Here is a 16279-nt window from a genome sequence, read left to right as displayed (position 1 = left end):
ATGACAGGCACCACTAGCCCATCACTGCACTCTTTTCAGTCAAGCCTAGATTCAAACTCAAAACCATTTCTAGCCTAAAATCTTATCGTCCTCTCTGATCATATACTGAGAAATGCAATGAGGTCATAAACTATACTTTAAATGTATCAGTGAGCTTATTGATTTTAGTGAAAATCTACAGTAAGTATATTAGAAAAATAAAAAAAATCCACCAGCAAATAAATCAGCTCTCAATCTGTTCTTTCTTACAAATATATTTTTAATTATCAAGATTTGCCTCATTCTTATAGACATGAGATTAGAGAAGAAAGGGATAATGTGGAAGACAAAAAGAAGTAATAGATACCTTGAGTTTGGCTTCCTTTCCCCAAGTCTATAATTTAAAAGTAAAATCAGTAAAACAATCTATATATATAAAAGGCTAATATGCAAAGTGTCCCCTCTGGAGTTCGACTGAGAGACCAGGAGATCAATCACTCGCTATGATGTGCACTGACCACCAGGGGGCAGCACGAAACAAAGGAAGGCCCCAGCTGGCAGCCAGAAGGCCCCAATCAGCCCTGATCACTGGCCAGGCCTAGGGACCCTACCTGTGCACGAATTCCGTGCACCGGGCCTCTAATATGTAATATAATTATTCTAATATATCTATCCCATGGAAAAAGACCTCAGTTTCATAAAAGAGAATGAGGCTTTATTTGAATCGGTGATGTGTTCTTTATCATCCCTTTCCAGGAAGAAAACAAACACCTCATATGGGGACTTGTAGTCCTCCTCAAGTCCACTAAAATCTGGTCAAGCTTATCACAAACACTGGAAAAAAGCTAATACTAGGAAATTATAATAGTTTCCCTTGCTGTAGGAATCTAATGTTGTCAGTCCACTGTTTCATTTATAGATACTACCTACAGTTTTACCACAGCTATCTTCTACCTAATAGTCTTGATTATAGTTTATTATTGTTCATGGTCTATCAAAAGAAGTTTCTTTCCTTTAAAACTTTCAGCCCTGGCCAGATGACTTGGTTGGAGCATCAACCCATACACCAAAAGGTGATGGGTTTGATTCCTGGTCAGAATACATACCTAAGTTGCAGGCTCGATCCTTGGTCAGGACACGTATAGGAGGCAACTGATCAATTGATGTTTCTCTCTCCCCCGCCTCTCTCACCCTTCCTCTCTCTCTAAAAATCAATTAAAACATATTCTTGGATGAGGATTAACATTTTTATATAATTTCAGATTTACAGTAAAGTTAAGAGACATCATAATATGCTAACATTTCACTATATTTGGTTTACTTTTATCCTTTTTTCTCTCTTCATATGTATACTTGTAGTATATAAAACACATGCACACATATTTACATATCCATTTTTATAAACAATTTAAGAGTAAGTTACAGCATGATGACCCTGTATCTCTAAATACTTTATATTTCCTAAAAATAAGGAATAAGAATGCTTTAAAAATTCAATTACTCAGCCAGAATTCAATTGATTTATGCTGTGTCATAATGTATACAATTCATAAATGGTTCAGGAAATGGTAATAGTGATTAATAGTAATCCACATATAAACAAGCACAGCTGATCTATCTTCTGTTGTAATAAATTTTCTACTTTGCTTTCAAAGACATTAAGACTTTGACATGTACTAAATTATCCCTTTATCATACCCACTTTTTAGTTTGCTGCCCTTGCTTACACAATATGTATTTATGAGTCTATATTTTTAGTAATTTCTGATGGGAATTTTTCAGTTATTTTCCAAGTAAGACAATTTGAGGGGATTTGATATCAGGGCTATAATGGTACATAAAATTATTTAACTGCCTAGTTTGCTTTGTAATAATATTTAATACCAATATTCAGGTCTGCCAGGTGCTTTTCTTGGGAAACTTAAGTTCTTCATTATCTCTAAGAAACAGGCTTTCTGGTAAAGTTATTGTGGAGTTCAGTCCTCCAAACCTGAGTACACAGATCTTCTAAAGAATTTAAATCTTCTAAGATTTCCTGTAAGTGGCAGGGGGACTGCCAAGAACTCATCTCCCTGACACTGCATTTGACAGCTGAAGAGGACAGGCCAGGTCCAGAATATTCCTCTGCTCCAGGAGGAAGCACTTTAACTTTACACTTGGATGAAAGCCACTAATGTAAAGACAAGCAGCTTATAAAATAAGTAATTACAAAATTAGAGTGTTAAGGGGAAAAGGTGATGGCTAAGAAGTGTGGGGTTGCTCTTTTGGTGAAGAAAATGTTCTAAAACTGGCTGTGGGATGGATGTACAGCCCTGTGAATGCCACTGAAACAGCCTCCTTCAAATGGATGGGCTGAATGGTATATAAAATATATCTCAGAGGAGCTATTAAAAAGGTAGAGTAATATATTTGGCGCATTTCATAATTATTAAATGGAAAATCTATTTTAATATTATAGTCTTCATATAGGTAAAGATTTTTAATCCCTTGATTACCTGTTGGTGACACAGTTAAAGGAAGTCCCTGAGAGGAAACTCAATGATCAATTTAATGCTTAGTTTCACAGAAGCAAAAACCCTCACTAAATGAAGAGAAACTTCTAAAAAAATATAAAACTCTGCCATTAAGAGTCCTAATTCCTATTTTTAACATTGTATTGCCAAGAGCTATTAGAATCATTATCATATCTGTCATGATGATGAAATGAAAAATTTTCCTGTAATGCATGGTCTTTCCTACCATGCTAGCCCACATCATAAAGGTTGTGAAAAACAACTGTGGGAATTCAGGCAAAATTCAGGGAGGCAGGGCTCTGGTACCTTTTAAGCATCTTTTAGAGAGCTTGTCAATTAGAAATATAAATCTCTGATGTGTGAAAATTATGTTTTTATTGTGATAAAATTTCTAATAAAACTGGTTACTAAGCTTATGTGTTTTAAAACTTTATTATACATAAAGAACTTAGCATTTCATATTGCTTTTAATTTTTCAAATCCTAATATCTATAGTATTAAAAAAAAAGGAACTGGGGTAGAGAGGAAGAGGGAGCCTTCATACAGACAGAAAAGACTTTTGCTCTATAGAACTTTGCCTAATCAGTCAAATCTTCTAAACTATTTTTAAAATCAATCTGCTCATTCTTCTACTTTGTTCTGATTATCTTCATATATTTTAAATTTGGCTCAGATTAAATAGAGTTTCTCTGTCTTTCACGAACGAAGTCTTAGAAATTGCAAGGACCCTTCCATTCCATACCTGGTCCACACACCCATCCAGATAACAATCCTCCACAGCCTCTCTCCTACCTGAGTACATGGTCACGACCTGCCTTGTAGATTTAATGAGGAGAGTTGATGAGATCACAATGCAGACCATTTCACTCTCGGTTCTATGAATTACCAGAATTTTCCTCCTTTTATGAAATCTCATCTACCTCCTTATAATTCTACACAATCTTATTGTTGGCCTCTGGAGCAAATTAGAATTAAGCCTATATTTCAGTTGCCAGTTCTGTAAGTACTTGACAAAATGACCTGTTTAAGCGTTCTCCACCAGGCCTGGGTCCTTCAAATATCCACCTTTACCAGACTATGTCTAGGCATATCACCCATTCAATTCTTTAGAATATACCTCAATTTGTCAGCGAACCTTTTATTTTATTTTCTTCTTATTATTTTTTAAAATACATCTTATTGATTTTTTTACAGAGAGGAAGGGAGAAGGATAGAGAGTTAGAAACATCGATCAGCTGCCTCCTACACACCCCCTACTGGGGATGTGGCCACAACCAAGGTACATGGCCCTTGACCAGAATCGAATCTGGGACCCTTCAGTCTGCAGGCTGACGCTCTATCCCAGCCGTGGGCAAACTACGGCCCGCGGGCCGGATCCGGCCAGTTTGAAATGAATAAAACTAAAAAAAAAAAAAAGACCGTACCCTTTTATGTAATGATGTTTACTTTGAATTTATATTAGTTCACACAAACACTTCATCCATGCTTTTGTTCCGGCCCTCCGGTCCAGTTTAAGAACCCATTGTGGCCCTCGAGTCAAAAAGTTTGCCCACCCCTGCTCTATCCACTGAGCCAAACCAGTTTGGGCATGTCAGTGAACCTTTTAAACTTTTAGTTTCTATTAAAATATTTTTTTTCTGGGATAATTTCTTTTGGGCTTGATTTTGTGGGTGGTCGTTTTTTCCCTAAGTAGAAAAATAATCTGATCTTGTGCCAAACCTGTTTCTTCTGAAGTAAGGGTTACATAGTTCATTCAGGAAAAAGACAGTCTGTAAGCTGGTACTACCCCATGCTAGTATTACAGTGGGTAGAGACAAAGATAAGGTAATGTTCATATCACTTCACAGGCAAAACTAATAGCAGTTGAAAATATTTTACTGCATGTGCATCTTTACCAATGAAAATATGAATTCAACAAATGCGAGTGCCGACTTGGGGAAGAAGAGTGGTAATGAGGAGATAGTCTGAACTCAGGTGCAGTGTTGTAGCCCAGTGGGAAGCTACAAGATACTGAGTGTAAATGCCATAACATTGGAAAACGTCAACAGGCTGGAGGAAGGGGGTGTGTGAACTGAAAAGAAATGGGCATATGAGCAGAACTTATCACCTTAGGAGATGGTGAAAGCTAGGAGAGAGGAACAAGGTAAGGTTGATTCTAGGGAACCTTCTCACCCCACCCCCGACCCCCAGCCTCCAGTGAAAACTTGAGGATGCCTGAAATGCAAGGGAAAGAATACATAGTAAGGTGAGGATTAAAAATGCAAGAGGAAAGGTTAATCGAGGTTAATTCTTAGATGAGGCAGAAAGGGACACAAAGGAGAATATATGCTGGAGGTTTAAGAGTTCTCAAAAAAAAACACACCCAGATAACACAATAGTTATATGCTCAGGATTCTGGTCAACTATTTAGAAAAAGTCTTACCTTTAGGAAGTGCAATTAAAAGTTTAGCATTGATTCTTCTTTCACAGTTAGTAAGTTGTTCTTTATTTTCAAGCAAGAACTCTTTCTGAAAGCTAAAAACATCTCCATTAATAAAATGTTGCAATTTAATTTAAATCAAGATATATGACATAAAGTAAAAAAAAAGGTAGAACATAAAAATTATGCTACTGTTATATATACTTAAATGTGTAATATAGATTATAAGTAAAAAGTTTTATTTTGGGGAATTGGTAACTTTTTTCATTTACTTACAGTTATGTTAATATTATTTTTTTGTACAACTAAATAATTTCATTCGCATAGGCAGGCAGCATGGCATAGTGTGGTAAAAGCATCGTTCAGCCTGACCACTTCATCTAGAGCCACCACTAGCTGTTTCAGCTTGGATCATTTGCTTGACCTTTCTGTGCTACACTTTGTTCCTCAGAAAATCAGCAATCTGTCTAGGACTCCGTGGTCGGCAAACTGCGGCTCACGAGCCACATGCGGCTCTTTGGCCCTTTGAGTGTGGCTCTTCCACAAAATACCACGTGCCGGCGCGCATACAGTGCGATTGAAACTTCGTGGCCCATGCGCAGAAGTCGGTTTTCGGCCTGGGCGAGTCTATTTTGAAGAAGTACTGTTGATATTTGGCTCTGTTGACTAATGAGTTTGCCGACCACTGGTCTAAGTGATTCACATGCTTTCCTGTTTTAAAATTATATTAAAGTAACAAATGTCTTCCAACAACCAAGCGATCAAAGCATGGTGAATAGGTCTAAAAGCCTCATGAAAATGTGTCTGGGAAGAAAAAAGAGGAAATGAAAGGGAAGAAGAATAAAGGGATGGAGCACTTACTATGTCCTTTCCTTCTGTGCTAAGCAGATCCCACGTATTACCTTAATTACTGTCACAACATGCTATGAGGTAGGAACTAAATGCTGGTCTGATAAATGTTTAACAACTGGCTCCTTCCTCTTGGGTGCCTGCCTCCCTCCTCCCCAAAAGCACCTGCTTTGTTTATTAGCTGGCAGTGTAAATACGCCCACTATGGCCGATTTTCAGGCTCTCCATAGAACTCGCAGAGCTAAAAATTGGAAGAGACACACACTGGCTCTGATAGGAACTGGAGCTGGCTGCAGCATGCCACCAGAACAATTATCATCCTTGGTTTACCGACTAGGACACTGGTAAATGACTTGCCCAAGAACACATATTTGGCAAGAAGAGTACATAAGATATACTAGTAACTCTAGCTCCTGCTCTAACACTATGCGCAGTGCAGCCCCAAGACAGTTATATGGACAACTCCACAGTCTTCCATTGGAACGTGCCTAGAGTTGGGCAAGATGGAGTTACTGCCACACAGGAAGAAAACAAACGAAGGAAAACAAAAAACTAATATTCCCCAATGATACAATCACCTCCAGAGAGGTGAACAATTGGTCTTAAAACACATTCAATGCAAAGCTCATCTTCCCCATGTACTGTCCTACAGGGTGCACAGCCCAAGAACAGACTGAGAGGGTGCTGTGCATACTGGGTAAGTGGGACACAGGGATAACTTGTATGATATGGAAATTAAATGTCAAGGAACCTGCACACCATCCACAGCATGGAGCATCACCCCATCTTCCTAGAACCAAGTTCATCTGAAGCCTTGGTTATTGCCTAAGAATGTGGTATGGCTTATGTTCATAAATAGGAGTGTCATGTATTTATATTATTTAATAAAAAGGCTTGAAACTAACCAGTGTTTATAAATCACAATCCAAAAGGCTTAAAAAAGATCCCAGGAAACCTGCTTAGATCAGAAACTTAGGATTAGCACTGACTTCTAAATAGTGAATTGTAATGAAGTAACGACTCCTTTCAGTGTTTTATTCCTATGTATGACTTAGTATAAACCTAAGAAATTAAATAATTGCAGAAATGTGCCCCACTTAAGGAAGGACATGCTATTTTAATCGATTAACATATTGTTTAAATATCTTCATAAAGTTCTATACTTTGGGAAACTAAAATCTCAGGGGGAAAAAATCTATATTAAAACAAAATGATGCAATGCGTGAAATATTCAGCTTCTTAAGCCATTGGCCTTGGGGTACAAATATTATCTCATATTTTCAAAAATAAACTTCTATATATTTCTATTCCCCCCCTTTTTTTCTGCTTATCAAAAAGCTCAATAAAGCCACTAATGAAGACTAAGAAATCACCCCCAAGTTAAACATTTTGCTGAACTTTTACAGAGTTTACAAGTCATCACCTGTCAGCCCCTGGCTTCATATGCACTTACTCTCTTAAACAAGCTACAAATAATGTCAGCACCAATCAAAAGTACAGCCTTCCACAGCTGGTCAAAAACCAATGGAAAACCAAAGCACTATCAGGAGCATCTCTCATGCCTCTTTAACATGGTTTACTGTAAAGGCTGCCTGGACCCGAATTTCCTCTTCTCCAACCTCTCCTTCCATCCTGGCTGAGTCCTCTCCTGGTCTGGGCCTCAGTGTAAAGTTCTTTCCTCAAGGAAGAACCCCTGACCCAGGCAGTGCCTGTCCCACCCAGCACAGAATCTACATTATGCACCTGTTATTCTCTTAAATTGTATCCTATTTTCCTATTTGTAGACTATATTACAAGTGTTTTATTTTTATTAAAGTCAATAAGTATATGCTGAATAAATGAAATAATGAATGACTACAATAAAATACTTTCAATGTATGCTAAACTCACTCTGAAGTATTTTATGTATACACTATATACAATGTTGATGTGGTAGGGACACAGAGTTTTAAATATTGAGAATTAGAAGGGCCTATATTTAATAGTATCAGTGATAGACTTCCTTCCTTCCTTTCTTTATTTCCTTCTTTCATCTTTAGAATATGTGATTGGGAAAACATCTCTCCTTATCACCTTTGTTTACCTTGCATATATGAATGAAAACATCAGTATTCTTTGCATAGGTTTATAAACTTATTCTATTTTTAAGTCTCCATCTTGAGGGTAATTTTTATTACTGGAATCCTTGTGCTTGTCTTTACATGTTGTTCTTGCTTATGTTACCTCTCTCTTATTCCCACTAAATGATCAACAACTTCTGAGGAAGCAGGTGAGCAGATCGGAAGAATAAGGAGAAATGGTTAGAAAGTATGGCTCAGGCTCACATCACAAAAGCTGTGATCAAGAAAGACCCTTCAAGTCAATAGGAAACCACGTTTTGAAAAAAGTCATGTCTCTTCCCTGGACTTTCTATACCCAAGGGCATAGTCAGCAGTGAAAATGCAGGCAAGATACACTAATGATGGTCTTCACTAAGTTCTGGATCATGTGTGAATGAGTCATTTTTCTGATCATGTAATGGCTGATGAAACATGATTGTCCAAAAGATCCTTAACATCCTCCTCCTCTCACTTTCCTGAGCAGCGGTGACTGTTAGGCCCCTTCTGGACTCACATGATTACTAACTCAAGCACTGAGCCCCTGATGCTGCTCAGGGCCATGGTCCTCCTCATCACTCATCCCCTCCGGGAGAAGGGGTCTCTCCCTGGACAACTTCTGTAGGCCTTGGTGGGTTGCCATAGCTCAACCAAATGGTCCCATATTTCAGTATGAAACCATTTCTCCACATATAACTAAAATAACTAAATTAAGAGGCACCATTTGCATTTTTTTATCTATCTTCATCTCCTCTGAATCACTGCTCACTCTTTATGACTATTTTTTATCAGTCTGCTCCCTTCTCTCTGTTTCCATAATCTAAGAAGAGACTGCCCCCAGCTTCCATGGTCATTTATTTAATGTGTCCCATTAACCTATTTAAATGTCCAGCAGTAGCAACAAGGGGAAATTTTATTAAAGTGAGAGCAGGATACTCTGCTGTTACTACCTTCTATCTTTTACAAAATGTGGGATCTACTTTTACACTGACCATTCAGCACCCACGCTGTTAAAGACTTCCCCCACAATCTGTTCATTCTTCTAATGAAGTTTAAATGATAAGATACGGGAATCCAAAACCCATTGCCTAATATTTTCACCTTTGGTGTCTGGTTGACTTGACTTCTCTGAAGAAGGCAGGTTCGTGCATCTCCAGCTCATTTTACACTTAGTACCATGGCAAGGAGGCCATGATTTTCACAGGTACACATGAAATAATACCCACCATGTCAGAACAGCTATGTCCCTCTGAGCTTCTCTCCACAGAAGTGTCTGACCTTCATATTTTCTGCTTTTCCTATCCTTGAATAAACGCTATCTTCCTGTCTCCCCTCCCATTTATTCATTTTTCTTAGTCACTATTAAAGCTAAACCAACCTGCTAGGGTCATCTTGGGAATGAAGCTGCTATAGTCTGAATGTTTGGGTTCGCTCAACTTCATATGTTGAAATCCTAACGCCCCCCAAAATGGTGATGTTAGGAGGTGGGGGTCTTTGGAAGATGATTGGGTCATGAGGATGGAGCCCTCATGAAGATCAGTGCTGTTATGAGACCCAGCGACCTCCTTTGACTATTCTGCCAAGTGAGGACATTAGAAATTGGCAATCTGCACCCAGAAGACAGCCCTCACCCCACCATTCTGGCACCCTGATTTCAGATTTTCAGCCTCCAGAACTGTAAGGAGTAAATTTCTATTACTTATAAGCTACCCAGTGTATGCTGTTTTATTACAGAAGCCTGAATGAACTAAAACATCAGCCTTAGATCCTGTTAAAAATATGGCAAAGATGAGAAATATGGGAAATTGTGTCAAGCATTAGAAAAGCAAGATTTCATGAGTTAAATAAAACAACCTTCCAGATGACCCTGACTCATTACTGCTCTAGTTTACCTGGTACTAAAATGTGGATGAAATTCATCAAGCCTTTATCCCCTTTTGTGTGTGCATACGTTCAACTCTGCTATTTTCAAATGCAGAGCCAGGCTTAGCCTGATGCGGACAGAAGTCAGACAACTGTTTATTCCAATGCTATTGAAATGCAAACCTTTTAAGTAAAGAAATAATGCCAAACATAAACATTAGGGATAAGAACATCTGAGTGGAGTTAGGTGTAGATGGATTTGGGTCCTTCTAGCATAAGGAAGTGTAGGCTGAGATCCATACCTTTGTGTAAGGGATAAATAACATTGTGCCTTTACATGAAAATCTCAAAATCTATTAGGAACAGTAATCTAAGAAGACCTGAGATATAGCTATCTTGTTTGGCACAAACTTTAATTTTTGTATTATCTTACTAGATGCCCAGTGCACGAAATTCATGCACAGGTAGGGTCCTTAGGCCTGGCTGGCAATCAGGGCCAATCTGTGGGGTGACACGCAGGGTGATTAGGGGCTCCCCGCTCGTACCCGCCTTGGCCTGGTATCGCCCGCTCACTGGCCCCGCCTCCTACCGCTGCCGCTGATTGCTGTCTGTGGACCAGTGGGGTGATCAGGGACCCCGCTCACACCTGCCTTCGCCTGGCACCACCCGTTCACCTGCTCCACCATCCCGCCACACTCCTGCTCTTGTTGAGGCCCACCAGGGCCAGCAGTGCCTCCACTGCCAGCGCCACATCACTGACACCCACCATGTTTCACACTGCCCCTTGGTGGTCAGTGCACGTCTAACTCCCGGTTGGTTAAACTCCCACCCGTGGGAACAATTTGCATATTAGCCTTTTATTATATAGGATATCTGTGATGATGCACCACAGAGTTGTAGCACACTGGGTAAATCAAATTAGCACCCATAATACCCTGCAGCCAAGGAAACTGAAGTGCAAAAAAGTTAAAAGAGAAACACCATGTCATGTGGACAAATGGATGGATAGGCACGGGGTGAGAGAGAGGAGGAGGGAAAGAAAAAAAAAAGGGGAGAAAAGGAGGAGAAACAAAGCTAAGCCCTTTTTTAAAGAAGCAAAAGCAAAAGCTTACTTGATGGACAGACTGCAAAAGGACAACCCGTGCTTAGAGGTAGATATGAGAAAAAAAAAGATAACAGCTCTTTACAAGTTTGCAATTACAGAAACATCAACATCCTGTTCTGTAAATAGTTCCTACAAACAGTATTAAATACATAAAAATAATCTTTGCTGGCTCAATGTACTATTAAGTTAGCTTGCTTCATATATTTTAACAAACCAAACTCTGGAGAGAAAACATATTGACAAACATTTAAAAGGGTAAATTAGGAATTTAAGAGATAATTTTAAAAGCTATTACAAATCTTCAAAACAAAATTTCTTGGGCAAAGACCACTTTACCTTGGAACTTTCCTTTGATGTGGGAATCCAATAAAGCTTAAGTTTTCCTTGTTGAAATCTAAGGGTAAAGAAATAATGTAACATTGAGTTAGCTATACAGTAAGTTAAAAAAAATAATGAGAAAGTTCTTCAAACTCCTCTTGAACATATAATTTAAGAAAAATGAAACCATCAACAAGACAAGAATAATGAATTAAAAAAATGACACCTTCTAAGAATCACATTCAACAATATACATTTTACATAGTAAGGTTTCTAGTTTTCCTAGTGAAAGAAAGTCAATATAATCTGTGGGTAAAAAAATCTGACATAGTTCAATGGTATCATTTAAATTCATATAGCTACAAGGCTAACTCAGAGCAATTAAATATTGAATTATATAGTTAAAAATGTTGACCAAAGTAACCAGAAATGTTGAAAATCATTACTGTCTGATATATTTGAGATGCTCTTAAAGATTGCATGAGGTGAGGGCAAAGAGCAGGGGGATGCTTTAGTCATGTTCTTATTGCCTTCTTTAAAACTTAAAAAATAACAACACATCAAATAAACCACTTATTTATTTTTGAAGACAAAATGGATGTGATGTAAAGCCAGCTGGGAACAATCCCTTGCAGCAAAACAAATATCGAGTGAACCAGTTAATCAAAACCAGTTGCAGACAAATTTATAACCAGTCTAATGGCAAGTAATCTGTTTTACAGCTTTTGGCATAGCAACCATTTGTCCACCAAGAAAACCACAAGTGGCCACTTACAGAAACCTTCCCCTATGGAAGTGCCTTTTACTGGTTAATATTTGGGGTCAAAAGCCTGAGGAAAAGGAGGTACAGAATACACCACATGCTGACATATCATTATCCATCACAATACATCCAGAATCCTGGAATCTGGAAAGTCTGACCAACTAGAGAAACATAATAAAATGAAAAGAACACTGCCAACTGAACGTGTAGGGTTTTCTCAGAGTTTTACAAATACCTAGTTACATATTTTTTAAAAAGAGAACTCAGTTCAAAAGCTATCAAATATTATAGAAGGAAATTCCTGAATCTGAGACTTGAACTCTTCCAATCACTTCCTAGTAGTGCATTTGTGCTAGAAAATACTTTCACATACAATAGCTGGATTTCAAATGTGACATTCAAAATAACCTCAGCATTTCATCGTTGCTCAATCAGTGAACTGAGTCAGTGACACCACTTCCGTGGTTAAATAAGAGCATATATTTTCCTCTGTGCTAGAAAGGAAGCCACTAAAAGACAATATTTTGTTCCAAAATATTTCACATGAAGCTTTAATAAAAAAAGACATTCACCACTGCCTACTGGAAATAATTTAATATACAGCATTTGGTTTAGAAAAATATTTTAGCTAAAGTTCAGAACTTGATCCAAAGTTTGGGCATTCCATTTGAATTGGCATTTTTTTTTTTCCTACATAAGGCTTTACTGGTTTAGTAATATCTTTAAGTTATAACAGAAAAAATATTACATTTTTCAGCAATCCCAAAATAAGCTAATTTAAACTCAATTAGATATTTAAAGTGTCCTTTGAGAAAATTATATAACTAACTGGATGCAGGAGAATACAAGGTAAAATGGATACAAGGCATTCATTATGTTATAAAATATACACAGAAGTGAATTTTCGGTTTCTCTTGCCTTACCTTGTTTCTCAGAGAACTTGAAAGCTCCCAAATAGCTGGAAAACCCTGGGCTTCTGATCATAGTTACACACAGAAAGTGCAGTAACAGAGACTGCACTACAGCTAATTCACAACCAGTCACAGCCTCCAGCCACTCTAAGCCACACTGGGATGAGACTTCACAGCGCAGGGCTAGAGCAATCAGACACTCGTGTCCTTGAGAGTATGATAAAGGCAAAGCAAGAGGCTGCAGGCTGGAATAGCTCAAACCCCGTAATCAGATTGCAAGCAGAAATTAGGCCTGCGGATGCTGGAGCAGACTGGCTCCAGTGATGGGCACTGGTGGTGTTACTACTTAAGTCTCTGGCCAAAGCACAGCACCGTGCAGCAGGTAAGCAGGCAATGCTGCACCCTAAGTAGACAATGACTCCCCCTTCTCCTAAATATAAACAAATAAGAAAAACAAAACAATACAGAGCCTCTCGATGTTCTGAAGGAAGGGAGGCTGCTAACTATTCTCAGGCTACTCTGAGTCTAGTCTGCTTTGACAGGTTAATGAAAATTTTTGCCTAACGGAATCGAAACCCCACAGTTAAGATTTATGAACAACATATGAGTGAAATTGTGGGAAAGGAAAAGCAGGTATTACTAGAGGTTCAAAAATTTTAATTTGAGACAGAAGCTCTTAAATTAAGCATTATTTGACTGCCCCCTTTTTATTTTATTATCACCTCTTAAATAGACTTAATTTTCTTAGAGCAGGTTTAGGTTTACTACAAAATTGAGGGACGGTACAGAGATCCATTTTGAGTTAATTTTTGTGAAAGGTGGAAGGCCTGGTCTAGATTCATTTCTCTGCATATGAATGTCCAGTTGTTCCAGCAACATTTGTTGAAGAGACTATCTTTGCTTCATTGTATTACTTGTGGGTTTCTGCTCTGGGAAGGCACAAGTGCCTGTGTGGGCTTAAATGTCTCTCCAATCTGGGGGGCAATAGTTTGCCCTGTGTCCTCCCTTCCCTATGCACTCAGGAAGAGTTGTTGATTTTTTAGTCTGTTCAACTTTTTACTTGTTGTTAGGATGGAGCAGTGACTTCCAAGCTCCTTCCACACAGAAAGAACCAGTAACCCTGGAGCCCCCCTGTTTGTTTTTAATTGCAACCTGTAGCTGGTGGGCCCAAGCAGTGATAATGCAATTCCAAGAAAAATATGCAATAATTAGACACTGACTCTTTTACTGCTAAAAGGGACATTAAAGAGAAAGTAGGAAAATCATCTCATTAACAAGATGAGGAACCATAGGACTAGAGAAGTAACTTGCTCATGGATAGTGACTTGTTCATGATACAGCCACAGGATCTTGGGGAGGTATCAGGAACATGATTTGCCCTCAGGCACCCCCACCAGGAGGCAGGCACCCTGAGTATGTCTGTCCTTGTATCTTTAGTACTGAATACTAGTTGGTACACAGCAGGCCTGTAGTGAATGTTTGCTGAATGACTATATAAACTAGTGGAATCATCTTCTCTAAAAGCTAGGATCATACTACAAAGTGATTTGCATTGATTTTATATCCTGCTCTCAAACCATATTGACTTGAACTTATTTCTAAACTACAAACAAACAACGCAAATTAATTATGGCACATCGACAGAGGGTTCATCAGTGCTGGCCATGTGCATTTTCTCTATACTGCTGATTACACCAACTCTTACAAAATGGGAAGAAATATAGCGAATAGGGCAGTTACAAAAAAAAACTCAGTAAGGAAGAACTTAAGTCCTGTGGATAACTGGAGTGGAAACTTTATTGAGAGGTCATGGCTAACTAGGAACAAACAGAAAAAGGGAGGAGTTGGAAGCAGAAGAGGGAAGGGAGGAAATAGTGGCAGCAAATGACTCTGGAAATGAATAATTTAGGTGGGATTAAATAATAGTATAAATAATTATATAAATAAAAATATTTATTGCTTTAAGAGAGAGAGAGATGAAGGGGAAATGAGAGAGAGAGAGAGAGAGAGAGGTAACTGTTGTTCCACTTATCTATGCATTCATTGGTTGCTGACCCAGGGATCAAACCTGCAACCTTGGTGTATCAGGACGATACTCTAACCCAGTGGTCGGCAAACTGTGGCTTGCGAGCTACATGAGGCTCTTTGGCCCCTTGACTGTGGCTCTTCCACAAAATACCACGTGCAGGCGCGCACGTACAGTGTGATTGAAACTTTGTGGCCCATGCACAGAAGTTGGTATTTTGTGGAAGAGCCACACTTAAGGGGCCAAAGAGCCACATGTGGCTCGCGAGCCGCAGTTTGCCGACCACTGCTCTAACCAACTGAGCTACCCAGTCAGGGCCTAGTTTAAATTTTTAAGGTGCAATTCTAGTAAAGAATAAAAAGAATTTTGATATTCTTTTTAAGTTCACGATGGGATTTTATTAGAATTAGTTGCCTTACCCATCAACAATGACACAAAGTAGACAGATTTAAATATGGCTTGATTGTTGAGAAGGAAAAAAAATACAATTTTTTTTCTAAACTATGAATAGACAATGTAATCTCTTTATGTATCTCATCTACATGAAGCCAAGTAATACTATAAAGAAATGTACATTTTATATCAGTAGAAAGGACCCATGACATTTTTTCATTTACTCTTCAGTAGTTATAAATGATGATAACAACTAATTTTTATATGTTTTTTAATTGATTTTAGAGAGAGAAGGAAGAGGGATAGTGAGATAGAAACATGGATGAGAGAGAAACATTGATCAGCTGACTCCTGCATGTCCCCTACTGGGAATAGAGCCAGTAACCCTGGCATGTGCTCTGGCCGGGAATCAAACCAGTGACCTCTTGGTTCATGGGTCGACACTCAACTACTGAGCCACACCAGCCAGGCACAACTATTTTTATTAATTATTATATTATTATTATTATTATCATTATTATTATTTCAGGCTGGCTCATTCATACAGGGGAACTACAAACTAGTCAAACATTTCCTGACACCATTCTGTAGGTTAACGTATTTTATTTGTCTGGAGATAAATTAATTTGTAGGTGTGATTTTCTTAAATTTTAGGCAGAAAACAATTTAAACTTGTGAAGGTGCTATATTCCCTTTCCAACAGCATCACTTAACTACCACCTCAGCATGGAGAACAAAAATGCACAAAGCTCCCTGCCACTCTTTCCGCTCAGAAACACCAATCTCTTCCATTTCCAAAGCACTACAGTCTTCCAAGTGGGATCACTGGGACAACAGAATCAGGCCCTGGTAAAACAAAAACCCTTGGACTCTGGGAAAACTGGAGCTAAAGGGGTCTTTTTGATCACTTGTTTTTCATTTTGCAAAATGTTAACAAAGTCACAGTTTAGGGTGTGGCAGTGCCAGACTGGAAATCCACATCCTCTCACCATCCACACTCCTTATCAGCCTGAACACCAAATAACAGGAGCCACTGCTGTACGC

At 38.6% G+C, this 16279-nt stretch overlaps 1 protein-coding gene across 1 annotated transcript in view; it reads right to left on the bottom strand.

Moving 5' to 3' along the window:
• The window catches only part of SVIL (supervillin), a 266016-nt gene that overhangs the window by 95367 nt on the left and 154370 nt on the right, over positions 1-16279 (bottom strand). Inside the window, exons 4-5 of the mRNA XM_081100660.1 lie at positions 11161-11218; positions 4915-5006 (exon numbers count right to left, since the gene is read on the bottom strand). The gene's annotated coding sequence lies outside the window, so the exon portion shown is untranslated. The remainder of the gene's footprint in view (positions 1-4914; positions 5007-11160; positions 11219-16279) is intronic.

The sequence above is a fragment of the Myotis nattereri genome (assembly GCF_964212035.1).
Source record: "Myotis nattereri genome assembly, chromosome: 1".
In the NCBI taxonomy this organism is placed as follows: domain Eukaryota; kingdom Metazoa; phylum Chordata; class Mammalia; order Chiroptera; family Vespertilionidae; genus Myotis; species Myotis nattereri.
Note: the sequence above shows the minus strand (reverse complement) of the source record. Positions and strands in the feature narration are given on the sequence as shown.